General features: G+C 41.3%; 1 long non-coding RNA gene across 1 annotated transcript in view; it reads right to left on the reverse strand.

The window, feature by feature from the left end:
- Positions 1-11,917, reverse strand: part of LOC126924871 (uncharacterized) — a 70,544-nt gene extending 58,627 nt beyond the window's left edge. The window contains exon 1 of the long non-coding RNA XR_007713735.1: positions 10,150-11,917. This is a non-coding gene — a long non-coding RNA (uncharacterized LOC126924871). The remainder of the gene's footprint in view (positions 1-10,149) is intronic.
- Between the last annotated feature and the right edge of the window lie 228 nt (positions 11,918-12,145).

Genomic DNA, 12,145 nt, shown 5'->3' on the forward strand with positions numbered 1-12,145 from the left:
GATATACACGCGAAACTACTAACAAAACTAACAACGCTGGTCCACCCGTGATGAAAAGACATCAAAAAATAAAAAAAGAAAACGAAAAATATATATATATACCTATATTCAACGGCGTTGGTCGACTGTTTGTAATGCAAACAGTATCGATCGACGAGGGTGGCTGGGGGTTGAAAGCGGCGGAAGGTGTAACGGCTTGTGTTTCCTTGCTGATTAAATTACAGCGAGCGTGAAAATGCTTCGCTGAAACCACTAATTTCTAACGGAAATAAAAATACAGAAGAGCGGGGAGTTTGATAGAAATATTCGCCAGCAATTTCCGGCCCAACTTTCGCCACTGTACAAATAAAAATAGGAGAACCAGAAGCTATCGAATGGCGTGTGCGTGCGTGGTGTAAAGAGTAAAGCGTTTCGGTTTGCAGATTTAACCGATTGCTTCTTGGCTCGTCAAAGTATTCTTGTAGAAACCTTTCGTAAATCGTATTACACGTATTGTGCTAAGCGTTCTGAAATTTCATTTATAGCAACGTTTATGATTTAGAAGCGTACGAGAAGAACCGTCCATGTTATTTAATTTCTCGATTTCGAACGATTAATTGTTTGCCTCGCACGAAAATATATTTCTTGAAGATCTGTGAAAATTTACGACGAATCAGGTATAGAATCGTTTCATGAGACACGAACGTACGTGTTTAATTCCAGGATCAATTAGAAAGACAGTTTGGTTAATTAATAATGGTTGTTGATCATCGAACTGACAAATTATTCGTCGTGTTTTGTGCCTCTGATCTTCGATCATGTTAGTTACATTAAAGTTTAAAACGATTAGGTGACTTGCCATGGTTCGCATACATTCTCAGACTTCACCAAAATTTCTGTAACTTCCGCATACACATATTCAAACTTTTGCAAGTTTTACCAACACATTCGTAACAATGGTGTCGCACCGCAATGTTAATGAACGTTTAAAAGGTTTCATAGAATACGTTCGTTAATGTTGTTTGCGTTGGATATACTTCAAGCGATTAGGTTGAGGGCATAGTAAATCATGGGAAAGTTGAAAGGTTTCAATCCCTTGGCCGATTACGATCCTAACATTGTTCGGTTTTGCATACCTGCGACCGAACATTTAACCTGAAGTGGTTAGCTTCCTGTAGAACTGGAATTTTTTTACTACTGTATTTCTCTTGTGAGAAACTCTCTTTTTCGCAATAATTGTGATATTGGAAGTTTTCCATATTAAAGACCATCCATCGTTAACGATTCTAACGTTCGAAATCCAATTCGTCAATTCGATACAACGTATTTTTACATCTTAAAATTTGCCAATAAAATAAGCAACTGCTGAGCCTCAGAGAAAATTCTAAGAATCTACACGCTCTTGAAATCCCCTTAAACGCTACAACTACCACACCAGTCAATTTTATTTTAAAATTCTTACTTCAGGTTATATTTCTTTTCCACAATGACGTAATTACTTTCGCAACGATAACTAAAATAACAATACAATGCATTTTAGTTTGTTTCTTATGTATTCAAACTGAAAATAATTTTGTATCAAGGCTACTTATACCAGTACCAGTCGAAGTGTAAAAAGGTCCTGCAATCTGTTTATCGAAGCCCAATTAACCAGTTTCCTCGTCTTGTACAACTTGCCACACGTTTTTCCAATTTTTACTGCGTATCATTCGATATGATGATATCAGTTATCAGGAAAATTCCGGATCGATAACTGGATCGCTAGAAATACCATACCAATCGAAATGACTGGTTCTATTACAATTTTATAAATTTGTTAAGCCTCCATATGGATTAATAATACCAAAAATGTACTCTACATAACATGGAATTCCTTCTTTAAGAAAGTAATTTCTGATTCTATTATTACGTGTTTTTTAAAGACCAGTTATTTTGACTGGTTTTGGTAGAAATAGCTTCGTGTTAACTATCGGTAGTTCTAGCGTTAAATGCCAAAATCCAATGTACCAGTGTGACGTAACAAGCTCCTTCCTTTGAATTCCTCGTATATTTGTATTACGACAGCAGAAAGAAAATGTAAGGTTTCTAAGCAATGTTCGTATCAGTGTCTTTCATGTTTGAGCCTTTTCGCCACCTTCTTAACAGTCGCCTATTCTGTAACGAATATTACATTTACTGACTTGTCAAATGCAATTCTACTTTATAAAATTATCATACTTTTTCCATCGCTTACATTTCAACTCTCTTTTATCCCCAATCGTACATTTCCGTGTCTATTGCTCTTTAAGAATTCCCCATAAAATAAGGAACCATGAAACCACACGAGCTACAGGACAATTCGAACCATGTTGTCGTTTTACCTCGGAGTATCAACATCGTTAAGACACACATAATGCAATAATAAATAAACTCGGGGCAAAACCATGCGTCGCTACGTGCAACAGTCGAACAAAGCCGAATTTAAATTTTCCGGTACTCCCCCGACACGATCGTAAGGCGACCAATTTTTCAATCTCAGTCTCCAGCGATTTTATTAACGACCAGTGTAACAGTGTTTAGCGAATCAGTTAATACCGAGCGTCTTAGCGAACATTCTCTGTATTTATTAATTATTTTTAAATATATTTGACGCTTTCAATATCGAGTAATCTCGTCGTTTAAACCATACGACCAACCATCCTCTACAAACGGAAAGAAAACTCGGAAAAACTACACAGTCTCTAAAAATGATTTAACCCAGTCAAAGTGCAGCATGCGAACTAAGAGCAACTCCGATACCGACCAAGACCAGCGAGCGCAAACGCTCGACACACGACCGATCGTGTCTTGAAACGATAGAATTCGGCGGGACGACGATTCCCGGTGGAAATAGCGAGGAGTAGATCGATGGGAGGCGGGTGCTCCGAGTCTGCACGGCACGACCGCAATTCCATCCTTTTCAGCGGCCGCTGGCCGCGACGATTCCCGGATGCCGGAGTCCCGCCGCCGAATACTGCGAATTCCACGGCGTCCCGGCGGCGGATTCGGTGATTTGCCGCCGCGACACGCCGGACACGAAGCGGCGCTTGTAACGCCGGCGTGTTCCGCCAGTGCCGATAAACACTTCAAACCCGCCTCCATGTCCCCGCTTGACAGTCCAAGTTACGCTGATGAGCCGCGAACGAGAATCAGAGAAGAGAACACCAGCACCGACTTTCTTCTTCTTCTTCTTCTTCTTCTTCTCTGTTTGAGAGGGGAAAGAACGAAGGTAGAACGGCGCTGATTTCTGAACGTGGCCTGCAAATCGTTCTCAGCCGGCGATTCGATCGTTTTGCAAATACGAAGTATTAGGCTGTCCGAGAAGTTTCCTTCGTTTTATGAAGAAATAACAGACGCACATGACTTTTTGTTTTATATCGTTTTGTCGAGTACGATCCATTTTCTTCTGTTGAGATAAATACAGAGACGTTTCACAGGCTTGCTTTCACGTTTGTATGAAGCTACATTGTTGTAAAAAACACGTTTGCGAAAGAAAGACACTTTTAGGACAATCTTTTAACTGTTGTATTTTTAAGTTAAGTTTAGGGTTAGGTTAATGGGGGTAGGTTTTATCGTCTTTCTCAGGCTTTTCTCCGTGGCAAACAACTTTGCCGGAGTTATATGTTTAGAGATCTTCATTCGCGTAACCTTATTACGCAGTCCTATGTTTTTGATCCTCGTAGAAAATTACGTTGAATTTTTCATTTGTCACGCGTTACAGGCTATTCCTTCAGGATATCGAAGTAGAACCACGAAGAAGTTTGAAGGAAACGTAATACGAATCGCAACGAGTATAAAGAACACACGAGGATGCTGTTTCCTAGAGGATGCTAGACTCCCGGCTGAAGTCGAAACAAACTTTAACGAAATAGAGTGGAAATTTCAACTCGCAGCTTGTTGAAATCCACTTTGCAACCTGCGCGACGACGTGGATCGTTAAAATCGCCACTGACAACGCGACCCGTCTCATCGCCTCGTTCGTCAAATGCCCCAACGAACCTCGAGAAACTCGAAACAGAATCGACGGCTAAAATTTCAACTTACGATACAACGATTTCAATTGCAAATTCGATAGAGTCCAGATTCCGAGGGAAACGTTCAAGAAATACCAAGATCTTCTGAAACCCTTCCATCAGCTCGTAATATAAACAGAATCCCCTCGTCTAAAAAACGTGGTGAGGCTGCCGGAAGTCGCTCGATCAGCGCCAAGCAACGCGAAATACTCGATTCCACCTTGTCTAACCAATCCGGCTTATCACTATGCATAAGACGAGAGAAGAGGTGGGTTGGTTCGATAGAAATCGGGCAGGACATAAAGACCCGGATCGGTATACCATTAATACTCCTCTCTCATCTAGCCAATCCTCTTACTCGCAAGAACGGTATCCTCGCGCCTTGAGTCCCCTTTAATTAGTCAGCCTTGAAGAGAGGACAGACTGCGGCGTCTGTGCATAAGAATCGGACAGAGAATCGCGCCGATTCCCTCGCTTACTTAACCAGAAGAGGAATGCCTGGCTCGCCTTCGTTAGACAGAGAAAGATCATTAATTTCTCTGTTGAACCGCGTGCCCGAGAGAATTCGATCGACACGGTTGTAATATCGCAGCGAGACGAGGATGAAGAGATAGATACTTTCTCAGTGATTCGGAGATAACGGTACGCCACTGAATTTCAGTGTAAATTATTTTGTCAAATTTCGAAGCGGAGGGGCGTGTTATTATTTCGTATTTTATAGCAACAAAGTATCTCCGGAGATCGGGGAATTTGCATTAAATTCTCAAATGCTTCCAATTGGCGGTGTATTTGGACTAACGTCAAGTATGGAGTTGGCAAAAACTTGCGACAGTTTCTTCCTCGGGTGCAGGATATCTTTTTGTTTTATATTATTTTATTGAATTACGCACGATCCGTTTTTCTTCCTATAGGGGGAAAAATGTGCATCCGTCGTTTACCTGTACAACGAGAGAAACTTCCGGGACAACCTAATAGCAAGAATTCTGGGAAATTGCGAAATTTCAAAGCCTACGTTTCCTGCACCGAGCCACTAAGAAGATCCAATAAGAACTGCTACTTGATCCCTGAAAAATTTCCAAATTTCCAAATTTAGGCTTCCCAGCGTAGATAAAGCTCCGGAAAATTTCAGAATTTCCAACTTCAAGCTCTCTCTTATACAGAAAATTCCAATGAATTACACAGTTCCAGGGCTTCGAGCTTCTAATGCAAATGAAATTAATACAAATTTCACTGATACACGTACATACATAGTTTTACGTATGTGCACGTACCTGTAGCTAATTATATAAATATAATAAAAAATAAAATTGCCGAAAAATAGCGAGAGAGAAACGTCTGGCTCGCCTGCGTCAGAGGGAAAGATTATTAATTTCCGTTGAACCGCGTGCCCGAGAGAATTGGATCGACACGGTTACGTATGTGTGTGCGTGTGTGCGTTACGTATGTGAGAAAGAGATGCAGATAGCGGTCCTACGGTTGGAGGATAATGGCCCAGCACCGCGACCAACGCCGGACAAGGGAGCACGAAGGACGAGGAAAGACTTCTGGCGCCACTCCGGGCATACCACTCGCTTTCGTCCGGCATGGCCTCTCTTTCCCTTTGCTTTCTTTCTTCCTCCACTTCGTTCTTTCTTCTCTCTTCTTCGCCCTGTCTTCTGCAGTCCCTTCGCTTCGACTTGGCTCGGCTCGCTCGCGTACACGCTCGCGTCTTTCTCCGTTGTTCCAGCCTCGATCCCACACTGATATCAACCGGCATCGCAGCCTAACTTATTGTCTTATTATTGGACCACCTAGAGAAGCGGCCTGCTTTTCCATTCTCTGGGTTTGAGAAAGGGGCGAGGAGATCGAGGAGAATCGTCGAGAGACTCGGCCAGAGTGTTGGAAGATCGCACGCGGAGCTTTCGGTGGCTGCGAGCGTTGGAAGAAGAGCGCGGGATGACGAGGGTGGTGACGAAAGCGGGCTTCGGACGAGCAATCGATCGATAGATCGCGCATTTTCTTCGTGCCAATTCCTATCTTCCTAAACGTAATTAAACGAGCGCACTGCAAATAGGAATTTACTTTATTCGTCGTACTTTGTGTGTTTTGTACGCCGTGGTTCCGCATATCGCGGTTCTAGGCATTTTTACGATCTTAAATTTCCTGTAGACGCACAGAAATCCGCAGTCTGCTAATTAGAAACGAGCCTGATGGTAAAGTTTAAGGAAGTTTGAAGTATAGTTTGCTGTTTATTGTATTATGGTTGCCTTGGATTTCTCATATGTAATGCGAATAGTATTTAGTAATTATGCATATGTTATTAGGACAGAAAGAATGGCTTCTAACGGCAACTAATAATAATTATTAGATAGCTGTATCTAACAGTAATATTTCTTTCTTATGTAATCATCATTTTATGTATTATTACGTATTGCCATTTAATAATTAGACTGGAGATACTCTAAAATCGATACACTGCAGACTTTAATAATTGGTCTCTATTAAAAATTATTTACCATATCAGTAACTGTGTAGCATACTGTAGCAGTTGGAATCATTTATTGCTCTTATTACTATACAAATCCATTTTATGAAATTATAACTTCTCTTCTACTTCTCATCTTAGAAACTTTCCATTGCTCGACGTTATGTTCAAACGAGTTACGAATAGCGTGAATACACGCACGTACAAACAATTCGATATTCGCTAGAAATCCATATATTACGGTAAGCGTGGATAATAACGATAAAAGTATAAGAATAAAAGTAAAGCGTTGCGAAATCACCTGACAGTATCTTACATTAATAGATGATCGACGATCCTCTCTTTATAACTTTTATAGTAAACGATGCTCGACCTGCAACATTATCAATCGAAGCTACTAGATCAATGGCGAATTTTTAATTCGAAGTTGTACCTTCGCTGAGACTTCTTTCGTTCGTCTCTAACCCCACGTAAATTCTCATATTAAACAAAATCGAGAAATTGATCGATCAGACGACCGAAGAATTTACGTGAAGTTAGACGAACGAAAGAAATAACAACGAAGGTACAGAATTTGAAGTGAAATGTTGGACCCGGTCGTTTGACCGAGGCTGGTAAGATAAGCGTTAGTGTTAATAGTACCGTAAGAAGTCGTAGCCCTCGTGCATACGCGAGAATGATAATGTTCGTTCTACTATAGTAGACAAGAAAGCGACAATGTCGCCAAATTGTCAATCGTATCGTCGTTCTCTGTGTGCATTAACATAATGGTAGAAGAAGTTCGAGTCGAAGAAGCGCCATTATCCGCAGTTACGAGTGAAATCGGTGCCATTACAGGGAATGCCTTATGAGCTCGGGCGGGTGCGTAAAAGTGCCACTAACTAACAGGTTCTATAGAACGCCATCGGAGGGTATAGTAAGCAATAAATTGCGCACAACAGCCGTCTAAGGACGGAAACCAAAGAGACACTTAAAATCCACTGTCTCTCTCGTGGAACTGCATAATTTAACTCGACTCCATTAAAACTTCGGATAAAACGGTAAAACGGAACCGTGGAATAATTACGATCGAGCAACTGCGTTCCCGCTGGGCTGAAATTCCCAGCTGAAATTTGAAAACCCTACAATCTTTCCGTAATTTTCCCGATTAATGTACGAATAGCTTCCAGAAGTATTTATACTTCTCTATATATATTTACTTTACGATGAAACGTTTCTCTTATCAGCTTCTTTATCTCATCTCGATCATATTCAATTTTTGTCGTCGTACGAAAGCAATTAGTACTTTTACGCTACTTGGGCTTCGTTAATTACAACGAATGCATCTGTATGCAAATATCTTCTACAGTGTGTTTTATACAAACGAACAAACAGAGATTAGATTTATTTTTCTATTACGTAATTTTTAATTGTCACGTTCAATCCTGGATTTAATTCAATTTTTGACGTCGTACGAAGGCAATTAGTACTTTTACGCTACTTGGGCTTCGTCAATTACAACAAATGCATCTGTATGCAAATATCTTCTACAGTGTGTTTTATACAAAGGAACAAACATAGATTAGATTTATTTTTCTATTACGTAATTCTTAATTGTCACGTTCAATCCTGGATTTAATTCAATTTTTGACGTCGTACGAAGGCAATTAGTACTTTTACGCTACTTGGGCTTCGTCAATTACAACGAATGCATCTGTATGCAAATATCTTCTACAGTGTGTTTTATACAAACGAACAAACAGAGATTAGATTTATTTTTCTATTACGTAATTCTTAATTGTCACGTTCAATCCTGGATTTAATTCAATTTTTGACGTCGTACGAAGGCAATTAGTACTTTTACGCTACTTGAGCTTCGTCAATTACAACGAATGCATCTGTGTGCAAATACATTCTACAGTGTGTTTTAACCAAACGAATAAAGAAAGATTAGGCCAAACTACTTCAGCCTTAGAGTCCTAGCATTATTTTTCTATTACGTAATTCTTAATTGTCACGTTTATTATTCTTAGAATTAATTCAATCTGCGTCCTGATCGAAGCAATGTAAATTCTAAAAGCCTCTCCACCGATCATTTCACCACTATTCTATCGACTCTAAATCATGACGTTGATTCTCTAAATTTCATTCCAATTTCCAAATTCGATTCTGTTTTCCTACTTTTCTCGGTCGAAGCTACGTAAATATGCCGAAGCTTCTCATCCCTAAAACCGCGGTCTTTCTCTCACATCAATTGTTCCACTATTTATCACTTCACAAATCCTATATTTTCGCTTTTTCCAATCTCGTTCCGTTCGAATCGCCCCAGAAACTTGTCGAAGTCTCCCCTCCAAGAAAAACCAAGGATCCGCGTGACGCACCCTCTTGGTCCTAAGTCGTGTCGCGTCGTAAAGCAATTAACAGTTATGGTAATAATCGCTAACGATCCCCTAAACAAGGCAGGCCTAAACAAGGACAGGTCGAACTGAGGGGGGAAAAAAACAGAGGAGAGAAGAAAAAAAAAGGGAGGAACGAGAGGCGCAGGGCAGTGGAAGGAGGCCGAAAAAGGAGTGGCCTGAGTGGCTTTGGTAGCAGGAGGCAGAAGAGGCGGCGGCCTAACGCGACGCAGAAGAAAGAAGAAGAGGATGACTATGACGATGAAGAAGAAAGGGAAGGTCGATCGAGCGAGGATTATACGACTGGACATTTCGGGCATTTTTACGAAAGGGACGCGCAGGAACGCGTGTTCTATTAGCTAAGACAAAAGAGCGGCGCCTAGGCGGGGGACGGGACCCCCGAAACTGTCCGACAGCGTTTATTTATGCGGCGAACCGCGGAAAAAGATGTAAGTCCCCAGGGTCCCTTCTACGGTGCATTCCGGCCCCGGCTCTACCACCGACCGACAGGGATATTATCTGCCGCAAGGATATAATCGACGTGTCCTCCGACTCGTGAGGACACATTTTTGCCGGCCACTCGTACGAGAACCAGCGTCGCTCGACACGCGTCCTTCACGCCGCTGTTTTTCGATGTTTCAGGAACCAAGCGGTAAAGAGCATCGTCGTTCTTGATCTGTGCTTCGCGAATGAGAAACTTTCCGAGGGACGTTTCGTTAATTGCAGGAAACGATCGCTCGATACGCGAATCTTGCGTGCCGCTGTTTTTCTTTTTCCTATTTAGGAACCAAGCGATAGAAAATTAGCATTTTCGAACTGTGTTTTGCAGACGAGACGCTTGCGAGGGATATGCGATTATTTGAACTGCAACAATTTTTTAATGGCGCAACTGATCGATATGGAATCACAAGAAACGATTATACGGTTTTTGGTACCTGGTTCGGGAATGAACAATTTCTTAGCTTTTCACGTCTATGGAAACATACACAAGTTGTAGCTGGCGTTATTTCTCGATATCTTCTAACGTTCGAGTAATCATAATTGTACTTGCAACTCGTATATGAATCACGATAAATATAAAACAACCTCGCAAATTTTTATTTCGCACAATATTCCCAAATTAAATTAAATCGGATTTAACAAAGCAACCTGCCTCGATCCAAAGCCTCGCCACTCCGCGTTAAATTCCTGATATGATATGAAATTCTTAAATAAAACAAGCCAACACGTAGAAGACATTTATCTAATAGACGATACGTGCACGTGTATGAAATCTATGAAAAATTGTCCAAGTACTTACGAGTTCCGTTGGTGGACGAAGAACGAGCCATTTTTCACGACAGTCACACCTCGCTGATAGGATCAGACATTGTTGCAGCAACAATATCGGTGGACGCCTTTTTCGCTCGAGCAGGCTGGCGTTTCTTGTTGCGTTTTATTTTGCACAATGTCGCAAAGCAGAGAGAGAGTGGAGCCTGGCGCAATAAGCGATGCACTCTCGCGCAACTTTATCGTAATCGATGCAAATTTATTCCGCTCCTCTCAAAGGACTTTGTTCTGGCCTGATCCTCGATATTCCTCCTCCCTTCTGCCACCCCCTTACGACGTTCACTCCCTTGAAAGAAAGTAGATCTTGCAGTCGACTTTCCTTCTTTTTTCTTCCTTCTTCTCTTTAATTTTTTCCTCTCTCTTTTTTTCCCTCTTTTTTAATGAATAAAACAAACTGCGACTCGTCCGTGCAAATTCGCTATTGCTTTTCGTTTTTCTGTCTTTCTTTTTGGCTCAAGTAGCGCAGTTCCATCGATAATCGTCGTCCACAGGACGGAATTATCGACGAAGTGCTTGATAATCGAATTGCGTTTTAAACGGCGAATGGAAGATGTTAGTTTCGGAATTGCAACGTTATTTCACGAAGGTGGAAGCAAATAAGCGGAGGAATGGAGGTTCTCGAGCTTCGAGCTAATTTATGTTATTTCGACAAGTGTCGTAGCAGTAAGAGAATTTTCCATTTCGTAGCGACAAAATCTTGAAACCTGAGAGTTCGCGATATTTGCCAAAAATCACGAATATTGTGCGTTTCAAAATGTTGTACTTCTCGCACGAGTAAAAGTCCGGAAGCTTGCGCGACTTAAAAACATGGAATTTCGAAATTTCGAACAAATCTGACTAACAGAGAGCAAACGTGAAATTTGCAGACATGCACGCGCTATAAATTTCCGTCAAGCGGCACGCAGTAATGTGAAAATATCCTGGTAAATGAATACGCGTACGTTTCGAAATTCTCCACGATATTTCCATATACAAATTTTATTTCCCAGGCCTGGGACAATCTCGTGGAGCGGTTGTTGAGCGATTAATGAAGGCGTGCGCGGCGCACGAACTTCTACTGATATTCGCGTGCCGTTTCGTGAAAAGGACGATAATTATGGCTGGCGCGAAAGCACGTAACGTTCGTGTTACCGTAAATTGCCGGCCGAGCACGGCATTGTGCTCTTGAAATCGGTGATTAAAAAAAGAGAAAGCTGGGAATGGTTTCCTTTCTTCGACCGTTTCCACGAAATAAACAGGCGTAGATGGAAGAAACGATGAAAATTCTTCCGAATCTAATCTTTCGCAGTTTAATAGGCTGTGTCCTTAACAACCATAGTCGTATATTTTCAAATTCATAATCTCCAATCGTTTAATTTAGTCCAGAGGATCGACACATTCTAAATACTTTTCAGTTTGGTAGAATAATTCAATCGTTGAGTTATGTGTTCCAGCCTCGGCAACTCCCCGCTGCGACGCGTTATGCGTTTCGTTGTCACCAAGTTTCACCGATCATATTCCAAGCGAACGATGAATTTCGTCAACGCGGAACAATTTCAAAGATCGACGTTTGCCAACTTTAAATGGGGAAAAATAAATGCAGACGTTTTGTCACAGAAACAACGACGAATTTCATCGACGAGGAAGAATTACAAAAATTGATGTTTAGCATTTGTAGCGGCACGTGAGTCACAGGACAATTCTAATCATATAGTTGTTTTATCGAGATCGTTAGGATACAAGTAATGCAAGAACAATTAGACTCCGGGCAAAACAATGTAGCCGCTAAACATAACCGTCGAACAAAGACGAATTTGAATCTTCCGACTCCCCTCTCCCCCCCGACCAGTATAAATAAACCGACGCAACCAAAAGAGTACAGTACCTAACAGTATCATCGAGTATCTACGAGTATCAACGAGCGATCTACCGAGTTAGGCGACGAACATTTATCGAGTATTCATCCACGATTTTATACTCTGTATTAA

Source organism: Bombus affinis, chromosome 15 (assembly GCF_024516045.1).
Source record: "Bombus affinis isolate iyBomAffi1 chromosome 15, iyBomAffi1.2, whole genome shotgun sequence".
Taxonomy (NCBI): Eukaryota; Metazoa; Arthropoda; class Insecta; order Hymenoptera; family Apidae; genus Bombus; species Bombus affinis.